Genomic DNA, 20356 nt, shown 5'->3' with positions numbered 1-20356 from the left:
TTAGCAGAAAGAAGAGAGGCAAACACAAATTTTCAAAAGTCCAGATTCTTGGTCCCACACAAGTTTCCAACTAATAAAGTAATGCTTTTAAGTGGACAACCTCCTGGATCTATCCTAATCCATCTCTGAGTGAATTTGTCATGGCCCATGGGTTTGTGTATTATGGGTGGAGTTGTGAGGAAGGTACATTTAAATCTGTTTTAGAAATTGAAAGAGTAATCAGGACAGCATTTTGTTATTTAGGAGCAGGAAAAGTGGGTGAAATGAAAAAGAAAAGCAAAAAGCTAATGACGAATATATTTCTGGGAGCACAAGAATTTTTATAGCAACACCAGATTTCTCAAAAGCGCCTACTGTGATTTGTACCCAAATGAATAAAAAATGCAATCATTTATTCTTGTGCATTGTGCCAATGTGAGAAAAGAACTGCAATTCATTCAGTGGTCCTAATTTAGACTGCTAGGAAGAGGAGCGGTTTAGAAAAAAAGGCAAGCTTTTTAAGTATCTGACACACATCTAGTAGGGCTATTTAAGAACTGCTGAACATTAAAATCAAGTTGCGGGGAGGTGGGAGGAGAGGAATTCTCATTTCCAGAGCATCACAAGGGTGAAATGTGGCCCATTTAAGTACAAACTTGCTGATGGCTGCGTGGTCACTTCGCAGTCATCAGCCAGGGGTGAGTCTGGAACCTGGAGAACTTTCAACGCGGCACTTATTAACGACGTTGATAACTGCGACTGAAATGGACCGATTTCTGCTAAGTAAACGGTTGTGTTTTGCCTTTGAACATGGAGACTTGGGGGGGGGGGGGGGGAACGTCAAAGAAACTGGGCGCATTGGGACCTCAAGAAAAGGAGGAATTTATCTACAGTGCTTTTTCTCCCAAGGAGTGGGAAGCACTTCTTAAACACAAGCTCTGATGTTGGTGTTTCCTAAGGACTGCCCTATGAATAAGCACGCAGTGATGAGCCGGAGAGAGGGATGAGTTCACAAAGTAAACTCTACAACAAAAGAGTTAACCCTTCCCGGGTAACCTCCGGTGTGAGCTTCGGCCCCTTCCTGGCTTTCTACTGCGCAACCAAACTGTGCTTGCGCCAATCGCGGCCGTCACATCGCTTACCAGTTGATTTAACAGACACTTTAGCCAGCCTATCATAACTTCGAACTGCCCAACCGCCAGCCAATCACAGCTAAAGCTTGGTCTAGAACGCTCCAGGTCCGGGCGGGAGCTAATACCGGGTCCAGGAAAAGGGGCGGTCAGGAAGCTATGACGGACAAGTAAACTAAGCCAATTAGAGCAGAGAGCTGCTGCCTCACTAGCCAATGGAGAGGTAGGAAGTATAAAACGGGGTGGGCCTGTTGTCATGGGGGAGGTGGTGGCGCTTGGTGGCTTCTGGCGGCCGAGGTAGAGACAGTGGCGCTGGAGTTGGTCGGGGGCAGCGGCAGGTGAGTGCGGGTGACACCGGCCTGAGGTCTGGGGGCCGTCGCGGGGCGGAAACTCGAGCTCGGCGCTCGGGAGGCGGAGGCCAGAGGAAGGGGCGCTGGAGTGCGGGTCGGGCCGGGGCCAGGGCGGAGGCGGGGGCGGCGGCGAGTTCGCGCTGCCTGGGCTGGTGGGAGAATGGCCCGGCTCCCGGCGGCGGAGTTCGCGTCGGCCAGGTAGGCTGGGGCCAGACCCAAGCGGGTCAGGCCGGGACGTCCCTTGGGACGTGGTACTCGCTCGGGTCTGGAACACGGACCGCGGCGCGTGTGTGTGGGGTAGGTCCCTGGGGAGACGGGAGCGACCGGGGTCCCAGACAGGGTGGTGACCGGTAATGACCCGGTCGGAGGACGGGGTGACTCGGGAATCCCCAGGACACAGTTTGGGTTCGAGGGCGAAGGGGAACCCTAGAAGTCGGGGAGCGGCCGAGCCGAGTGCTGGCGCGGGAGGGGGGGGTGTGAGGGGAGGGGGGTCGGGAAACTGGGAGGCGCCCGGGTTCGAAGGAGACGGAGGGCGGCGGGGGTCCGGGATGACAGGGAGCGACCTGAGTCCTAGCGAGGGCATAGAGGAATGGCGGGGAGCGGGTGGGAACCCCCCTGAGCATCGGTAACAGTCGAGGGAGGAGGACTCCGGGGAGTTAGGGAGCTGCGGGTGTTGGGAGGGTCGGTCCGGTGGAGACCTCGAACAGCTTGGGGCAGAACCGGAGCGCCCTGCCCCCTCACCGCTGGTCTGGGATGGGAGACTCAAGGCTGAACTAGGAACTGCTGGGTCAGAGGATCCCCGGACACCAAGCCGGGGGTGGGGTGGGGGGGGATCCTCGAGGAATAACTCGGGTTTGAGACGGGGTGAGAGGTCCAGCCGGGAGTGGCGGCTCTTTCAGTTAGGAGTCTGGCTGAACCACCAGCAGGTGGGCGGGGAGACATAATTTCCTTGTGGGAAGGGAGGAGAAGGTGGGGCGGAGCAGGGGCGAGCCGGTTGCTCCGAGGAGAGCAGTGGTCTCGTGGAACTGGCCAGGAGACGAGGGGCATGAGCAGCGAGGTCATTAATAAGCTCTGAGGACTTCAGAGAGAGAAGAAACCTCAGCTTCCTAATGCGAAGATGCCATCCAGAACCAGAGAAAGGGTCCTAAAGGCAAGGGGAAGGGACTCGCCTTCCAGTGTTTTCGGCAAGAAATTTGTTTTAGGGATGACAGCAGTTAATATTAGAAAATAGGGACGTTGACGGGATGGGGGCATTTGGAAGAGGAAAGGGGAGGACCGTGAAGAAGTAGGACTGGGGACTTGAACAGAGAGAGGGGAGACATGCAGAGGAGGGGCATACCCTTGCCAAATTAGAAAGACGTTTGAATTCTAGTTCCACCGCTTAGCTTTAGACAACTTCACCTCTCTGTAAAGGTTTTCTCATCTGTATAATAGGGATAATAGTAACTTCTACTTTATAGGTTTGCATTTCTCACACGAGTTAATATTTGTAGAACTTGTGGAATAGTGACTGGTACAGAGTAAGCGTGTGTCCTGGATTTTTAAAGAGAGGATGAAGACAGAACAGAGTTCTTTAATGAGGTGGCTCTCACACTGAGCTTGCAGCGGAATCACCTGGGGGGCTTGGTAAACAACACACGGCTAGCCCCAGGGTATTTCAGACTCAGTATGTCTGGGTGGGGCTTAAGAATTTACATTCATTTCAGGCGATGCTTATGTTGATCCACTTTAAGAACCACTGTTATTAATTAATTAATTTGTTTGTTTATTTTTAATTCTAACCAGAGGATATTTTTCTTTTCTTTCTTTTTCTTTTCTTTTTTTAAGAGAGAGTGGAAAGGATGGGGAGAGACAGAGAGAGAGAGAAATTTAGATGTGAGATCGACTGGTTGCCTCCTGGGCGGGGGATTGAGCCTGTAACCCAGGTACGTTTCCCTGACTGGAATGGAACCGGGGCCCTTCAGTCAGTGGGCCAATGCTCCATCTAGTGAGCCAAACTGGCTGGGGCAGGAACCACTGCTTTAAATGAAAACAATAATATTGTGGCAACCTTAAAATACCTGCCTACCCTGCTAGGGTCAGAGGCATATTGCAAAAAAGATCTTAATCTAAAGGGCCCTCTGTTTTAAGCTTGTTTTTCAAACTGTGGATCATGATTTACTAGTAATTTATCAAATCAGTTTTTAGGGGCTTACACTATCCCCTGTAGGGGGTGTGCAGGAATCAGCCAATGGATGTTTCGCTCTCACATCGGTGTTTTTCTCTCTCTCTCCCTTCTCTCTAAAAAAAGAAAAGAAAATGAAATAGATGAACAGAATTGACTAGCGTTGCACTTGGTAAGGAAAAGTATTGTTTTGGGAAATTTCTCTCATACATTTGTAGGTCACAATGTAAAATGTATTTCTGACAGTCAAAAGACTGAAAAACTGTCTTGAGCCATACAGTGCAGCAAAAGCAGCCCCTCAGTAGGGGTATTTAGGGACTGGGTTTATTACTTACTTGTCTTCTGTTTGTGCTAATTCTTCCTCAGGTTGTGATAAATTCTATTAAATTTCTTCAGTTTCTGATTTTATTTCTTCTGTGTTTGCCTTATCACATATCGTGTTGTACCTCTTTTTAGATATTGAGACTCTTTGACACGAGAACTTAAGGGAGGTTGAGGCAGAGAAATGAAATTGAGTGCTGTTTTTCAGATGTGATGTGACACACCTTGTTTCACTTATGCCTCCTTGTTTACCCTTTCTTTTTTACCACCCTACTGTAAAGCATTGTTTGTAAAAAACCCTAAATATACACAGACTTATTAAATATTAACACTGATATGGACTGGTTTGAGAACAGTATATATATAGAAAATAAAAACCAAGTATGACACATTTCAAAAGAGAAAAGTGAAAGGGTGTTTGTTTTTTAGAGTAAAAGTATCTTAAAACTGTTCATGGCCTTACACTAATACAAAACATAATAGAAAAGCGTCTTAAAATATTTTTGTTTTTTTAAAATATATTTTTATTGATTTCAGAGAGGAAGGGAGAGAGAGATAGAAACATCAATGATAAGAGAGAATCATTGATTAGCTGCCTACTGCACGTCCCCACTGGGAATCGAGCCCACAACTTGGTTGGGCATGTGCCCTGACTGGGAATGGAACCATGACCTCCTGGTTCATGCTCAACCACTAAGCTGCACCTCGACGGGCTAGGAAAGCATTTTTAAGGGAACCAGATATATTTCACTGTGTATTTTAGATTTTTGGAGAGAGAAGAAATAGTGATGAAGCATGCAACAGACTGATGTTCTAGTATTTCAGAGGGAAGGGGGCAGTGGGAAGAGGTTAACCAAAGAATTTATATGCATACTAGAGGCCCGGTGCAGGACATTCGTGCATTGTTTGGTGGGGAGGGGGTCCCTCAGCCCGGCCTGCACCCTCTCGCAGTCTGGGAGCCCTCGGGGATGTGTGACTGAGGGCTTAGACCTGCTCCCTGTGGGCAGTTGGACATCTTTTTTTTAAATTTTGTTTTATTGCTTAAAGTATTACAAAGAGTATTACATATGTCTCCTTTTTCCCCCCCTTGACATTCCCCCGGCCTCCCCTACCCCTCAATGTCTTGTGTCCATTGGTTATGCTTATATGCATGCATCAAACTGGCAATCTTTTGGTGCACGAGACGAGGTCCAACCAACTGAGCTAACACTGGTTACGGCTACTTACTTGCTTCTCAATAAATGGACTTTAGTCAGTTGACTTATCCATAATTTAATCATACTTATCTATGAGTAGCTTTGCTTGCTCAACTCATTTTACAGTGAGATTTCTTAATCAGTAGTGGTTTTTCAATACCAAAGAAACTGTGTGCTCCAGATGGCACAATTTAAATCGTTTTAAATGAGACTCAATTTTACATATCAAAGATTATTCATGTAAATGATTTTCAAAAGTGGAATTCAATTAACAGTTAATTAAGTTTATTTTCTATTTCAGTAAAGTTTGTCTTTTATAAGTAGCCTTTAATCTGCTTTCTCCACTTCTTACTATATGGGTAGCCCTCCAGCTATCCATATAGCAAATCCTAATGGAAATGTTGGTGCTTAAAATCTAGTACTTTCAAAGTACAAAACACCTATATTTGGTTTTTAGTTTGCTGGGAGGATTCCTTTCATAGGAAAGGTCGCAGTGAACTTATCACCTTAAAGTAAAGTCTTATTTAATAGAGTACTTGAAAAGCTACATTTTATTTTAGGTTTAATATATTTTGATTTCTACATAATAGATCTTGAATTCTGCTGATTTCTGAATTCTGATATGTTTCTTTGATAGGGCTAGGGAGAAAGGAAACAATTGTTTTATTTTTAAAATTTGCTTACCTTATTTTTAAAAAATCTTGACATATTAAGTCTTTTATTTGCAAAGAAAATCTGTTTCAGTAATATATTGAAAATTTCATTATTAAAGGTAGAAATGTTCTGTAAGACATTAGGATGTTTGTTCAGGTGTGAGACACAGATACTGATACATATCTTATTGCCATATATTTTTGAGAATATAAAGTATACATTTAGAAATCTTGGGGCAAAAGGAGGGTTGAAACAAGGGAGAATGAGAACACTGATGTGCTTAAGGGGGAGTCTGGAGCATCTGCAGGAAGTATGTCTAGAGGAGTGAGCTGTTCTTGGCTGCTTTCCTGGAGTGACATATGTAAAGGAGGATGATCCTATTTGCAACATTCTCCCATGGACATATTTTTTGTTCTGTGTAGTTTCCATGGCTTGCTTTAACTCTTCCTTTGTTTTCTTCCACTCAGGAAAACGTGTCAGAATGCAAGGGAATAGACTGAGAATTGCTAGTCTTAGAAGCTGGGGGAGCCTGGGTAAGATATTGTAGATTTAGAAGAAGATTGGGCCCTGGCTGGTGTGCTTAGTGGTTAGAGCATCAGCCTGTGCACTGAGAGTCTCGGGTTGGATTCCCGGTCAAGGGCATGTACTTGGATTGCAGGTTCCATCCCCTCCCCTAGTGAGGACGCATGTGGGAGGCAACCATTCAATGCCGACACATCCAGGTTTCTCTTTCTGCTCCTCCCCACCCCCTCCCTTCCGCACGCTCTCTCTCTTAAAAAAAAAAAAAAGTAAAAAAAAATAGAAGGTGGGACACTAGTCTCTCCTTCTGTAGCTCTTGGAAGTAGGTTCCCAGCAATTGTAACTCGGCCAAGCCTTCTCACTGGTCCTTTCCAATGGAGTTTAGGATTAAGCAGTAGAAAGAGATTCTTAGTCATCTTAAATAAATTAACCAAGGAGCTGCTATATTAATAATTAATGTTCAGTGACTTCCTCTTCTCTCCCCACCAAAACTCTATTTCTCTCTACTTGCTTGCTGATACCTTATATTCTTCTAATCAAGATTGAAGTCTTGAGTTTTCTGATCAGATAGCAAAATCTTTTTTTTTTTTTATTTAAATGTGTGGTTACTTTCTTTGTTTTTTTTTTTTTAAATTTATTTTTATTTTTTTTTTCATTTTAAACTTGAATTTATTTATTTATTTATTTTGACTAATTAAATCTTTATTGTTCAGATTATTACAGTTCCTCTTTTTTCCCACCATAACTCCCCTCCACCCAGTTCCTACCCCACCCTCCTCCCTCACTCCCCACCTCTGCCCTCATCCATAGGTGCACGATTTTTGTCCAGTCTCTTCCCCCATCCCCCTCACCTCTTTCCCCCCCAAGAATAGTCAGTCCACTCCCTTTCTATGCCCCTGATTCTATTATAATCACCAGTTCATTCTGTTCATCAGATTATTCACTTGATTTTCAGATTCACTTGTTGATAGATGTGTATTTGTTGTTCATAATTTGTATCTTTACCTTTTTCTTCTTCTTCCTTTTCTTAAAGGATACCTTTCAGCATTTCATATAATATGGGTTTGGTGGTGATGAACTCCTTTAGCTTTTTCTTATCTGTGAAGCTCTTTATCTGACCTTCAGTTCTGAATGATAGCTTTGCTGGATAAAGTAATCTTGGTTGTAGGTTCTTGGTATTCATCACTTTGAATATTTCTTGCCACTCCCATCTGGCCTGCAAAGTTTCTGTTGAGAAATCAGCTGACAGTCATATGGGTACTCCCTTGTAGGTAACTGAGTTTCTTTCTCTTGCTGCTTTTAGGATTCTCTCTTTGTCTTTTGCTCTTGGCATTTTAATTATGATGTGTCTTGGTGTGGTCCTCTTTGGATTCCTTTTGTTTGGGGTTCTCTGTGCTTCCTGGACTTGTAAGTCTATTTCTTTCACCAGGTAGGGGAAGTTTTCTGTCATTATTTCTTCAAATAGGTTTTCAATATCTTGGTCTCTCTCATCTTCTGGCACCCCTATAATTCTGATGTTGGTACGCTTGAAGCTGTCCCAGAGGCTCCTTACACTATCTTCGTATTTTTGGATTCTTTTTCATTTTGCTTTTCCAGTTGGGTGTTTTTTGCTTCTTCGTATTTCAAATCGTTGACTTGATTCTTGCAATCCTCTGGTCTGCTGTTGGGAGTCTGTATAATATTCTTTATTTCAGTCAGTGTATGCTTAATTTCTAGTTGGTCCTTTATCACAACCTCGAGGGTCTCATTAGATTTCTTGTAGGTCTCATTAAGTTTATCGGCAGTTTCTAGAAAATTCTTAAAAAACCTTAAAAGTGTGGTTTTGAACTTTATATCCAGTAGTTTGCTTTCCTCCATTTCTGCCATTTGTGTCCTTTTTCTTTGTCTCCGCATTTTTTATGCTTCCCTGTGTTGATAAAGTGGTTTTCTGTGCTAAGTGTCCTCTAGGGCCCGGTGGCTCAGCCTCCCCAATTACCTGAGGAGGACACTCTTGGTGCACCCCCTTGTCGTCTTTGTGCACAGTCTTGTTGTAGTTAATCCTTGATTGTTGTAGGTATCACTGGGAGGAATTGACCTCCAGGCCAATTGGCTGTGAGAATCAGCTGTGTCTGCAGTGGGAGAACTTCTGTGCTGGAGACACTCCTCCGGGGCAAGACTTGTTTCAATGGGGCTTTGGTACTCACTGAGTCTGCCCCCTGAGTGTGTCCTTTATGGTTCCACTCTGACCTCTGGGTATACTGGCTCCTGGATCTCTAGGGAGGTGCTAATCTAGCCTCTGCCTGAGGCTATCCAGCAAAAGCCTCCCTGCAGGGCTTGGGCGGGGCGGGTCCCACAGGATCAACAGGGCGGGGCTAGCAGTTATGGCTGCTCTCAGGGGCTCTGCTTCTCAATGTCCTGGTAATTGCTGCAAGCCCCTCGGAGAGAAAGCTGCCCTCGAGTTCCGACCGATGCCAGACAGTCCCACTTCTCCCGTATGAGTCTGGGTCCCCAGAGACTCGCCCGGAACTGGAGCTCAGAGCCTGAGACTCCCTCCTGATTGAAAACAACAAGCGCACGCTCCGCCGCCAGCCTGCTCCGCGTGTGCCTCTGTACCTTAGTATTTTACTTCCGTACTGCGCCTCCTCTAAGTCTCGGTATGCTTTTCTCTTTCCTTCTAGTTGTGGAATTTCCACTCAGCCAGCCTTCCTGTGGTTCTGGATGATATCCGTTCCGTCTTTTAGTTGTATTTTTGAAGTGGTTGTTTGAGGCAGCAAACTCTGGTGTTTACCTATGCCGCTATCTTGGTTTCTCCCAAAATCTTAATTGTGGTAACTTGTTTATAGTATTAAGGTGTATATAGTTTATTAGGAAAATTATTATTTGATTAGATTTTTTTCCAGTTTAGTTAGGGAGAAAGAGGGATTGAAAGCTGTAGAACATTGCTTACTGCCTGAATATAAGCAAAGGGAAGCTAGGAGCACAGAAAAACAACAAAACTCATAACTTTATTTAAGATTGACTTTGGCTACCTTTGACCTTAGAAAAGTAAGTTAGTGATGCCTTTGTCTTGGTCAACTATGCAGAAGTACACCTCAGGTACCTTTCAATTGTATCAAGGGGTGCTACTATACATAATTTATGAAGGTTCATTTAATTACTTTTAATATAACCAACTTTGTTTTAAGGCATTTTAGCTGTCAGTATTCCTTTTAAAAAGAAATATTGTTGAAAGTATTACATATGTCCCCTTTTTTCCCCCCATTGACCTCTTCTAGCCTGTCTCCACCCCTAGCCCTTCACCACCTTATATCAGTATTCTTTAATTTAGATATACTTTTTTCAACCTGTAATCTCACAGAACCATAGAATAGCCTGATTATGACAGAAGTATATTCATAACGACCATATTATTAAATTGAAAAAGGTGCCGAAACCGGTTTGGCTCAGTGGATAGAGCGTCGGCCTGCGGACTGAAGGGTCCCGGGTTCGATTCCGGTCAAGGGCATGTACCTGGGTTGCAGGCACATCCCCAGGAGATGTGCAGGAGGCAGCTGATTGATGTTTCTCTCTCATCGATGTTTCTAACTCTCTATCTCTCCCTTCCTCTCTGTAAAAAATCAATAAAATATATTTTTTAAAAAAAAGCATAATTTGTGTTCTGAGGAAGCATGATAGAATGGACAAAGTCCAGGTTTTATATGACCATGTTTTTTAATACTGGCTCTATTATTTTCTGATTGAGCAGTTTATTCAACCTCTCTTAGCCTCAGTTTTGTCATCTGTAAAATGGAGCTTAAATTATCCTCTTTACTAGTCTGATGGTGAGAATTAAATGAAAAACATTTTGTATAGTGCCTTACCTATAGTGGGTGCTCAACATATAGCAATGTTAATTAGTAATAATTATAACAATATTAGGCCTATTATAGACTTCTCTTTCTAGGAAGGTCTGTTATTCCAGATACTATGATTAGTGGCAGTTAGGAAAAGCAGAGTTGACCTCAAAGTTTTACATGTATTTTAAGCGTTTACATCGATTTGTTGTTTCACTTACATATGCATTCATTGGTTACTGCTTGTATGTGCCCTGAATGGGATTGAACCCACAACCTTGATGTATTGGGATGATGCTCTAACCAGCCAGGGCCTGTATTTTAAGCATTTATTATTTTGTTTTTATGGTTTGTTTAGTTTGGTGGATTAGACTAAAAAATGTGGCAAATGAGGCTAATATTTTATTGTGTTGTCACTGGCTGTATCTCTAGCATTACCTGATCCTCTTTCAAATATGTATGCTTTTTTAAAAAGTCATTGATTTATTTATTTTATTATTATTTAATCCTCACTCAAGGATATTTTTCCTTTGATTTTTAGAGAGAGTGGAACAGAGAGGGAAAGACAGAGAGATATATCCATATGAGAGAAACATTGATTGGTTGCCTTTTGCACAAGCCCGGACCAGGGCCTAGGCTGGGGAGTAGCCTGCAACTGAGGTACATGCCCTTGACCATAATCGAACCTGGGATCCTTCTGTCCACAGGCTGACACTTATCCACAGAGCCAAACCGGCTATGACTGTATGCATTTTTGTTAACAGTGGGAACCATTAACCTTACTGCTAGAAAAACTAAACATTATAGATTTAATGATTTTAAGTTAGTTCTAAATTCCAGTTGGAAAGAATCAGGGTATCTATCTCCCCAACATTTAATACATTCCTCTTCACTATTGATCCAGAAGTAGATTTTAGTTCAAATCCAGCTCTACCTCCTTAGGCAAGTTAACTCTTTTGTATAAGTCCTGTACCTTCCTTAGTTAAGGATTTGGTCAGAGGTGAAAGAAAAAATTTTCTACATCTGTAGAAAATTGTTAAAGGTTTCTTTTCTTTTCTTTCTTTCTTTTTTTTTTTTTAATCAGAATCAGCTTCTGCTGAGCAGATCTGTTCATTTATTTATTTATTTTTTTAATTTTGTTTTATTGCTTAAAGTATTACAAAGAGTATTACCTATGTCTCCTCCCCCCCTCCCCACCCCCCAGGGTCTTATGTCCATTGGTTACGCTTATGTGCATGCATAAAAGTCCTTCGGTTGATCTCTTACCCTCCCCTCCTGCCCCCCAACCCTCCCTAGCCTTCCCGCTGTAGTTTGACAGTCTGTTCAATGCTGCTCTGGCTCTGTATCTGTTTTTGTTCATCAGTTTATAATGGTCTTTATTATCCATAAATGAGTGGGGTCATGTGGTATTTTTCTTTCATTGACTGGCTTATTTCACTTAGCATAATGCTCTCCAGTTCCATCCATGCTGTTGCAAATGGTAAGAATTCCTTCTTTTTTACAGCAGCATAGTATTCCATTGTGTAGATGTACCATAGTTTTCTAATCCATTTGTATTTTCTCTTTTTAAAAAATTTGATTTCAAGGAGAGAGAGAAAAACTTTGATTTGTTTTTCTATTTATTTATGCATTCATTGGTTGTTCCTGGTAAGTGTGTTGACTAGAGATCGAACCAGAACCCGCCACCCTGGTATATCGGGATGATGCTCTAATCAATTGAGCTACCTGGCCAGGGTGCTATCTTATCTCTTAAATTGTCTCTTAAAAGCAGGTGTATAATTTCCATAACATTCATGATTTGATGGGTTTTCTTTAAATGTCATCAATGAATGCAATTTTTGAATGGTTAACCATTTTAAAGAGTTGATTCATTATTTATTTATTTATTTATTATTGGTAGCCTGAAGGGATGAGATTTTCTATGATAGCCAAGTCTTATGTATTTTTGCAAAGAATACAGTATTGAAAATACTGGCAAGAAAATGAACTGTAAATGTCCATTTGTAGGACTGGTCATCATTTCTAAAAATGGTAATATTAACATGTTGCATCAAAAGCTATTCATTAAAAATTTTTTTTTATTGATTTCAGAGATAATTTATTGGCTACCTCCTACATGCTCCGTACCAGGGATCGAGCCTGCAACCCTGGCATATGCCTTGACTGGGAATTGAGCTGTGACCTCCTGGTTCATAGGTCAATACTCAACCACTGAGCCACAGTTTATGCCGGACAGAACTGTTCATTTCTTAATGATCTCTTTCTCTAATATTCTAGCTTAATTTTAGAAACCATACAGTTTTGGTATTTTATCTTGTTTTTGAGTTATTTGTGATATTTAATCTCTTCATAAAGTTATACATTTTTTGTAGTCAGGACTTTGTTTTATATTTTTTAGTATTCTCTGGCATGCATAAATGTACTGAATGAATGGTGGGGAGACCCTGATTAGGGGTTGAGTTTTACAGCATCAAGTAAATGAGCTTCAGTTGTCTGAGTTCAAATCCAGCTCTACTTCCTTAGGCAAGTTAACTCTTTTACTGGTAGCTTTAGTTTCTCATCTGTAAAATAAATTGCTTTGAGGATTATATGAGACTAGAGGCCCGATGCACGAAATTATTGCAAGAGTAGGGTTCCCTTCCCCCGGCTGCTGGCACTAGCTTCCCTCTGGCACCTGGGACCTAGGCTTTCCTCTGGCCGCCGGCAGGCACCCAGGACCCGGGCTTCCCTTGCAGCCCTGGCTTCATCCAGAAGGTGGTCTGGAATTGCGTCCTGTCTAATTAGCGTATTATGCTTTTATTATTATAGACTAGAGGCCCGGTGCACAAAAATTTGTGCACTCGGGGGGGGGGGGGTCCCTCATCCCAGCCTGTGCCCTCTCGCAGTCTGGGACTCCTCAGGGGATGTCCACCTGCTGGCTTAGGCCCACTCCCTGGGGGGAGTGGGCCTAAGCTGGCACTCAGACATCCCTCTGGCACCCCAGGAGCCCTCGGGGGATGTCCACTTGCCAGCAGGGAGCAGGCCTAAGCTGCAGTCGGACATCCTTAGAGCTGCTGAGGAGGCGGGAGAGGCTCCCACCACTACCGCTGTATTGGCAGCCGTCAGCCTGGCTTGTGGCTGAGCAGAGCTCCCCCTGTGGGAGCACACTGACCACCAGGGGGCAGCTTCTGCATTGAGCATCTGCCCCCTGGTGGTCAGTGTGTGTCATAGTGACCAGCCATTCCCAGTCATTCTGTTGTTAGGGTCAATTTGCATATTACCCTTTTATTACATAGGATAATTTATGTAAAGAGTTTAAAACAGTGCATGGCCTTTAAAAGAGTCTTATATATAATGTTTATGTTGACCAATGTCACCCCAATAGTTTTAATTTAAAAAAATGATCTAGCAAAATGTAAGAGTCTTGTATATAAAGTTGAACTATGAGACTTAAACTTCATTTAAATATTAAAAATAATCTTAAAGCCCTCGCCAGTTTTGCTCAGTGGATAGAACATCAGCCTTTGGACTGAAGGATCCTGGATTCAATTCCAGTCAGGGGCACATGCCTAAGTTTCGGGCTTGACCCTCAGTAGGGGGTGTGCAGGAGGCAACTGATCAATAATTCTCTCATCATTGATGTTTCTCTCTCCCTCTCCCTTTATCTCTGAAATGAATAAAAAATGTATATATTTTAAAAAATCTTAATTTTTTCTCGACTCTGTTGTATTTTTAGTCCAGTCTGTGGAAAAACTTGAATATTTTAATTCAGCTACATTTGTACCTTTAAGTCACAGTAAAGTCTTAATTATTTATATCTAGATTAGCAGTGTTATAGCTAATCCCTAAATTATTTTGATTATAAAGTGTAGCTATGGAACCTATTAGATAAATTTTCATTAAACTCAATTTCTATTTTATTTAAGATGATATTTGAATATTCAATCTCCTTGACATTGAATATCCTTATCAATAGCTTTCAACCTGTTACCTGCAACTCTTTGGATTGAGGGTGGATGTTTTCTATTAGTAAAGAGTTTTCAGATCCATTTGCTCATCAAATATTATATGTAGACAACATTAATACATTCTCAATATGCATATGTATACATACACATACATATATATTTAGAACTTTTATACATATGTATATATAAATATATGAAGGACATATTCTTACATATTCTTATGTAAGAATGAATTCATAGTAGTTTTGGTGGTTTTCACTATTTGCTACATCAATGGATGTTGAAAATTCAGCTACCATTTTCACTTTTAAAAGGCTTGTCATACTTAAAAGCTCTCGGCATACTATTTCTACCTTTTTCTTACCCAAATGTGCTATTTTAGAAATACTAGTATACTTCTGTTCCCCCAGTGTGGCATATGCATTTTTAAAAAATATATTTTTTAGTTGATTTCAGAGAGGAAGGGACAGAGAGGAATAGAAACATCATTGATGAGAGAGAATCATTGGTGGGCTGCCTCCTGCATGCCCCACTCTAGGGATCGAGCTGGCAACTCAGGCATGTGCCCTTGACTGGAATCGAACCAGGGACCCTTCAGTCTACAGGCTGACGCTCTAGCCACTGAGCCAAACCAGCTAGGGTGCATATGCATTTTTTTTTAAAAAACAGCTTCATTCAAGGATAATTGACATATGATGAACTTGCACAATATTTAAAGTATATAATTTAAAGTATATAATTTGATGAGTTTTTACCTATTTATACACCACAACCAGGATAAGGAACATAAAAGTTTCCTTTTGCCCCTTTGTAATCCATCTCTCTTTCCACCCCCAGAGGTAACCACTAACCTGCTGTTATTATAGATTAGTTTGCATTTTCTAGAATTTTATGTAAAAAAGAGAAATATATGGTGTAACACCTTTTTTGAGAGAGAGGACTCAGTCTAATTAATTTGAGATATATGTTATTTTGTGTATCAGTAATTTATTTTGATTGCTCAGTAGTATTTCAGTATATGAATATATCACAATTGTTAAAGTCTGTTCTGTTGATAGTCATAGGGTTATTTCTGGTTTTTAGCTATTCAAATAAAGCTTCTATGAACATTCGTGTAGAAGTTTTTGTATGAACACATATTTTCATTTCTTTTGGATATATATCTAGTAGTGGAATTACTGGATCATATGGTAACTCAGTTTTCCAAAGCAGCTATACTATTTTATATTCCCACTAGAAGTGGGAATGGGAATTCCATTTTTTCTACATCTTCACCACCACTTGTTGTTATCTGTTTTTTTTATTATAGCCATTAGAGTTAGGATGTGATAATTCACTGTGTGTGTTTTAATTGATTTACGAGAAGGAGAGGAAGGGGGGAGGAGAGAGAGAGAGAGAAAGAGAGAGAGACATCGATTTGTTGTTTCACTTATTTAGGCATTCATTGGTTGATGGGCGATCAATCTGCAACCTTGGCTCTAACCAACTGAGTTACCAGCTCAGGGCTCATTGTGGTTTTGTTTGCATTTTCCTATAGGCTGATGATGTTGAGAAATTTTTTATGGGTTTATTGGCCATTTGTATATCTTCTTTGGAGAAATGTCTATTCAGATCCCTTGCCTATTTATGAAATGGGGATATTTGTCTTCTATTATTGAGTTATGAGTTATAAAAAACCTTTTCATGTTCTGGATACAAATCCCTTATCATATGAACGATTTGTATTCTTTTTGTCCAGTATGTGGGTTGTGTTTTCACTTTGTTTTTTTAAAAATTTTTAATCTATTTTTTATTGATTTCTGAGAGGAAGGGAGAGAGAAACTTCAATGATGAGAGAGAATCATTGATCAGCTGCCTCCTGCATGCCCCCTACTGGGGATCAAGCGCGCAACTTGGGCATGTGCCTTTGGGAATCGAACCTGGGACCCTTCAGTCCACAGACTGACACTCTATCCACTGAGCCAAACTGGCCAGGGCTCCCTTTGGAGGTTCCTTGGTCTCCCTGGGTTGCAGGTTCAATCCCATTCAGGAGGTAACCAATTGATGTCTCTCTCTCATTGTGATGTTTCTCTCTCTCTCTCTTCCTTTTTTTCCTCCCTCTCACTTCTCTCCCTTTCTTTCACTCTCTCTTAAAAAAAAAATCATTGGAAAAAAATACCCTTGGGTAGTATTAACAAAAAGTCAAATATTTGCTAATTTGGTAGGGAGAAAGTAGTAATTTGTATTTCTGAAATACAAATTTCTGAAATTTGTATTTGATCATTTAAAATATGAACATTAATCTTTAAGTATTTCCTTTTAGTGACATTATGTTCCTCTTCTTTGTCCATTTTTCTTTTTTTTGAGTGGATGTTAATTTTTACACGGACCTGGGGATGGATTATATTAAAAGATGTGACTTAATTTACATAAATGATAAACAAAAAGTTGTTTCATGTCTCCTTCAATTTAGTTTTGCCTTCCCTCCCTTTAACTACTTTCTAATTCTGTCTGTTCTTGAATTTCATACCGTAATAAAGTAGAACAATTATGACAATAAAAGTTATGTGACTATGGTCTCTGTCTCAAAATAGTATACTGTATTCACCCTTTTTGTGTTGATGTGAGATGATAAAATGCCTATATGAAATGAAGTGAAGTGAATGACCTTCTGACTATACATCATGTTGACCTTAAAAGTAAAACAGCAAAAATGGGTTTATTTGGGCACAGCAAAGAATGGCAATTTGGGACAAGCAAACTATAGTAAAAGCCATAGGCATGTCCAACAAACAAAGGGCCATTATTTTATAGAGAAAAAGGAGGAAATTGGGAAGGGTTGTTTTAAATGAAAGTTAATTGGATAGAAGCAGGAGTTCAGGGTGATGGGGACTTCTCATTGGTTGAGTTGCTGTGGTGGTCGATATCTGTGGGAAAGGCAGTGTACATTTTTCCTATTGGGGTCTGTAACTGTGATTCTTTCCTGTTGGGGGTCTGTAGTTAACAATTCTTTCTGTAGTGGACCTCTAGTGAAGCTGTATGAGAGCTCCCTCCTTTAGCCCCCTGTAGTAGACTTCTAAAGTTTACTAAGATTCTTACTCATTACTTTAGTAGTGTGAGATTTCACTTTATTAATTTTCACAGTCAGAAGGATCATCATCTCCTTTGTTTATATATATATATATTTATTGATTGATTGATTTCAGAGTGGAAGGGACAGGGAGAGAGAGAAACATCAATGATGAGAGAGAATCATTGATCGGCTGCCTCCTGCACCCTCCCTAGTGGGGATCAAGCCCGCAACCCAGGCATGTGCCCTTGACCAGAATCGAACCTGGGACCCTTCAGTCCGCAGGTTGACGCTCTATCCACTGAGCCAAATTGGCTAGGGCCATCATCTCCTTTGGATGATCCTGGAGCATTGAGCCATGACGATGTCAGTGATTAGATGTCAGGAGCAGATGATGTCAGTGGTTGGGAAAATTTAATATTTTTGGACTGTGGTTGACTGTGGGTAACTGAAACCATGGAAAGCAAAACCATGGATAAGGAAGGGGGACTACTGTGCCCTTTTTATCAGTATTTTTATTTTTTAAGAATTTATTTGAGCCAAAACTGATGACACTGCTGGGAAGCAAGATCTCAAATGTTCCCTACTGTACCCTTTTTATTCGACTTCTTTTGCTTAACATATTTTTAAAATTCCTTTTGTCTCATGTTTATTAAGGACACTTAATCAGTAGAAAATTATAGGAATCATATGTTCTTTTAAATACAATGCCATTAAAGTATTCTCTAAACTACAGTTTAAGTATTTAGTTTACCTCAAGTCCAAGTTGTATCTCCTAAGAGTTTTCATCACAATAGCCATTGTAAGCCAATGTGGGGAATTTCTGGAGAAAACACTTTACTTAGGATGAGCATACACCAAAAATGCATAAGAAAAAAAAATGTGCAAATATATTTAAGAGTTTTATAGGAATATCACTTAATAAAACTTTGGGATTTATTTGTGTCAAAAAAGCACCAATTAAAAAATTCCTCAAAAATTTATATTGTGGCAAGAACACCCAAGTGAGTTACTGAACAAAAAAAGGTTATTTTTAGTATAACAATTACCTCCAACTAAGGATTTTTAAAAATGCATTTTAAAATGAGACAATTTGAATAAAATAAGACATTTTCATTGAATAATAAATTCAAATAATTATTGTAAACAGATAAATTCCTAGGTGGCACAGTATTCCACTTTATGGATATATCAAACGTTGTTTCTCAATTCTTTTGATAGACATTTGCATTATTTTTGGTTCTTGCCTGTTATGAATAAGGCTGCTATAAACATCCTTGTACAAGTCTTTTTGTGAACATGTTTCAGTTCCTTTGATTGAAATACCTAGGAGTGAAATTATTGGGTTGCAGGGTAGATGTATATTTAACTTTATTAGAAACTAGAGGCCCAGTGTGCACTGGTAGGGTCCCTAGCAGCTGCTGGCTGCCGGCCAGGTACTTCCTCCCTTCCCCCCGCCAGCCCCGCCCCCTGGTCGAACTCCCAGATGACCTCTCAGTCAAGGGGACAATTTGCATATTATGCTTTTATTATATAGGATTGCCAAATGGTTCTCCATTAGTAGTGTTCTCCAGTTGCTCCATATCTTCTCCACTACTTCCTTTGGTTGTTAGTTTCTTTGATTTTTAGCCATTCTAGTGGATTTAAAGTGATATCTTAGAATGGTTTTAATGTATATTTTCCAGATGGCTAAAGGTGTTGAGCATTTATTCTTTGTTGTTAAAATCTTTTACAAAGGCAAATTTCCAGATTGATAGTAAATCCTATATAATAAAAGCCTAATATGCGAATAGACCAAACAGTGGAATGACCAGCAGATTGACTGGTTGCTGTGATGTGCATTGACCACCAGGGTACAGATGCTCAACGCAGGAGCTGCCCCCAGCCCACAGGCCCCAACCAGCAGCTGCCATGGCAGGGGGCGGGGTGGCCAGCAGGCAATGCCAGGTCCGCCCAGGCGGGTGCAAGTGGGGGCCCCAATCACCCTGCTGGTCGCCCCACAGGTAGGCCCTGATTGCCAGTCAAGCCTAGGGACCCTACCAGTGCCTCTAGTATCTTAAAAGAATCATTTTAATTACTATATATGGACCTAGATTTCTTATCAGACTTGTAAGATCAGAGGTTAATTTGTAATTAAAAGTAAAATGGAAAACATTTATTTCTAGTAAAGATTTTTTAGAAATTTTATATCATAGTGAAAATTCATATAGTTTTTTGGAGTTAAGTAAATATTTGCTCTTGATTAATGTTTGTAAGAACTTTATTTGACTGATAAGTAAATGATTCAAAAGGAAGACTCTAGACTGTGTTTTGTAGAGCTCTTTTTTGAATTTGGTATGTTGAATCATTGATTCAAGAACATTAAAAGTGCATGATCTGGCTAGTAAACTATTCTGTGTTAGAGCCACACGTGAGAACTGATAGTCTAGTAAGGGTATCAGGTAATAATAATACTAGCAGCAGCTAACACTCTATCCAGGCATGTTCTAAGCAATTTAAATACACGAATTTAATCACCTGAATGAAGGTAGGTACTATTATTGTCTTTATTTTCCAGTTGAGGAATCTGAGATACAAATGTTAAGCAGTTTGCTCAAAATCATAGAGCAAGTGGTCTACTGGGATTCAAACCTAGATAGTCTGGCTGCAGAACTCACACTTTAACTACTCATTGCTAAAGTGATTAAATTAAATGCAATCAGTTTTTGCATTCTTAGAGTTTAAGATTTCTAAGTTTGTAAATAGACTCTCTACCAGTTTCTCTTCCTTTACTATCAGTACTCCTGTAATATATACCAGGGGTAGATTTATAGAATGAAAGTTTTATCTGACTTAACAGATGGTGGACAACCCTAGTAACCTGATATTGAGTGCTTTAATTTCTAGAGAAGATGTAATTTCTCTCTTTACCTTAGTTGAGTGTTGGAATTGGAGCAGTTACTTTCAGACAGTCAGCAGTGTTTGTTTAACTGGTCTTTGTGAAAATCTCTAAATGTAAATGTTTAACATCCTTTGGAAACAAACTGAGTGAGGTTTGAGGTTGATGGAATTTGTGTTGGAAAAATGTTGGACCTAATAACAGCACTGCCTAAATACTTGATATTCATAGATATTTATGTATTGGCACAGATTCACAGTTCCTAAAATTATTTTTTTTCTTTTGGAATTCCCTGCATACTGAAACCATGGAACTCATCTTTGTCATTAGTTTGGGTTTAGATAAGATTAATCTTTC

The 20356-nt window shown here is 40.6% G+C and overlaps 1 protein-coding gene across 11 annotated transcripts in view; it reads left to right on the top strand.

Annotated features, from left to right (window-relative positions):
- The first annotated feature begins 1349 nt into the window (after positions 1-1349).
- Positions 1350-20356, top strand: part of NUMB (NUMB endocytic adaptor protein) — a 147881-nt gene continuing 128874 nt past the window's right edge. For 5 of the 11 annotated variants that reach the window (XM_036312339.1, XM_036312375.1, XM_036312357.1 and 2 more), the window contains exon 1: positions 1350-1447. The gene's annotated coding sequence lies outside the window, so the exon portion shown is untranslated. Of the gene's footprint in view, positions 1448-1635; positions 1658-3749; positions 3796-20356 lie in introns of those variants that run through there. The other 6 variants (XM_036312329.1, XM_036312385.1, XM_036312299.1 and 3 more) reach the window with 5 other exon arrangements.

Source organism: Myotis myotis, unplaced genomic scaffold, assembly GCF_014108235.1.
Source record: "Myotis myotis isolate mMyoMyo1 unplaced genomic scaffold, mMyoMyo1.p scaffold_m19_p_1, whole genome shotgun sequence".
Lineage (NCBI taxonomy): Eukaryota > Metazoa > Chordata > Mammalia > Chiroptera > Vespertilionidae > Myotis > Myotis myotis.
Note: the sequence above shows the minus strand (reverse complement) of the source record. Positions and strands in the feature narration are given on the sequence as shown.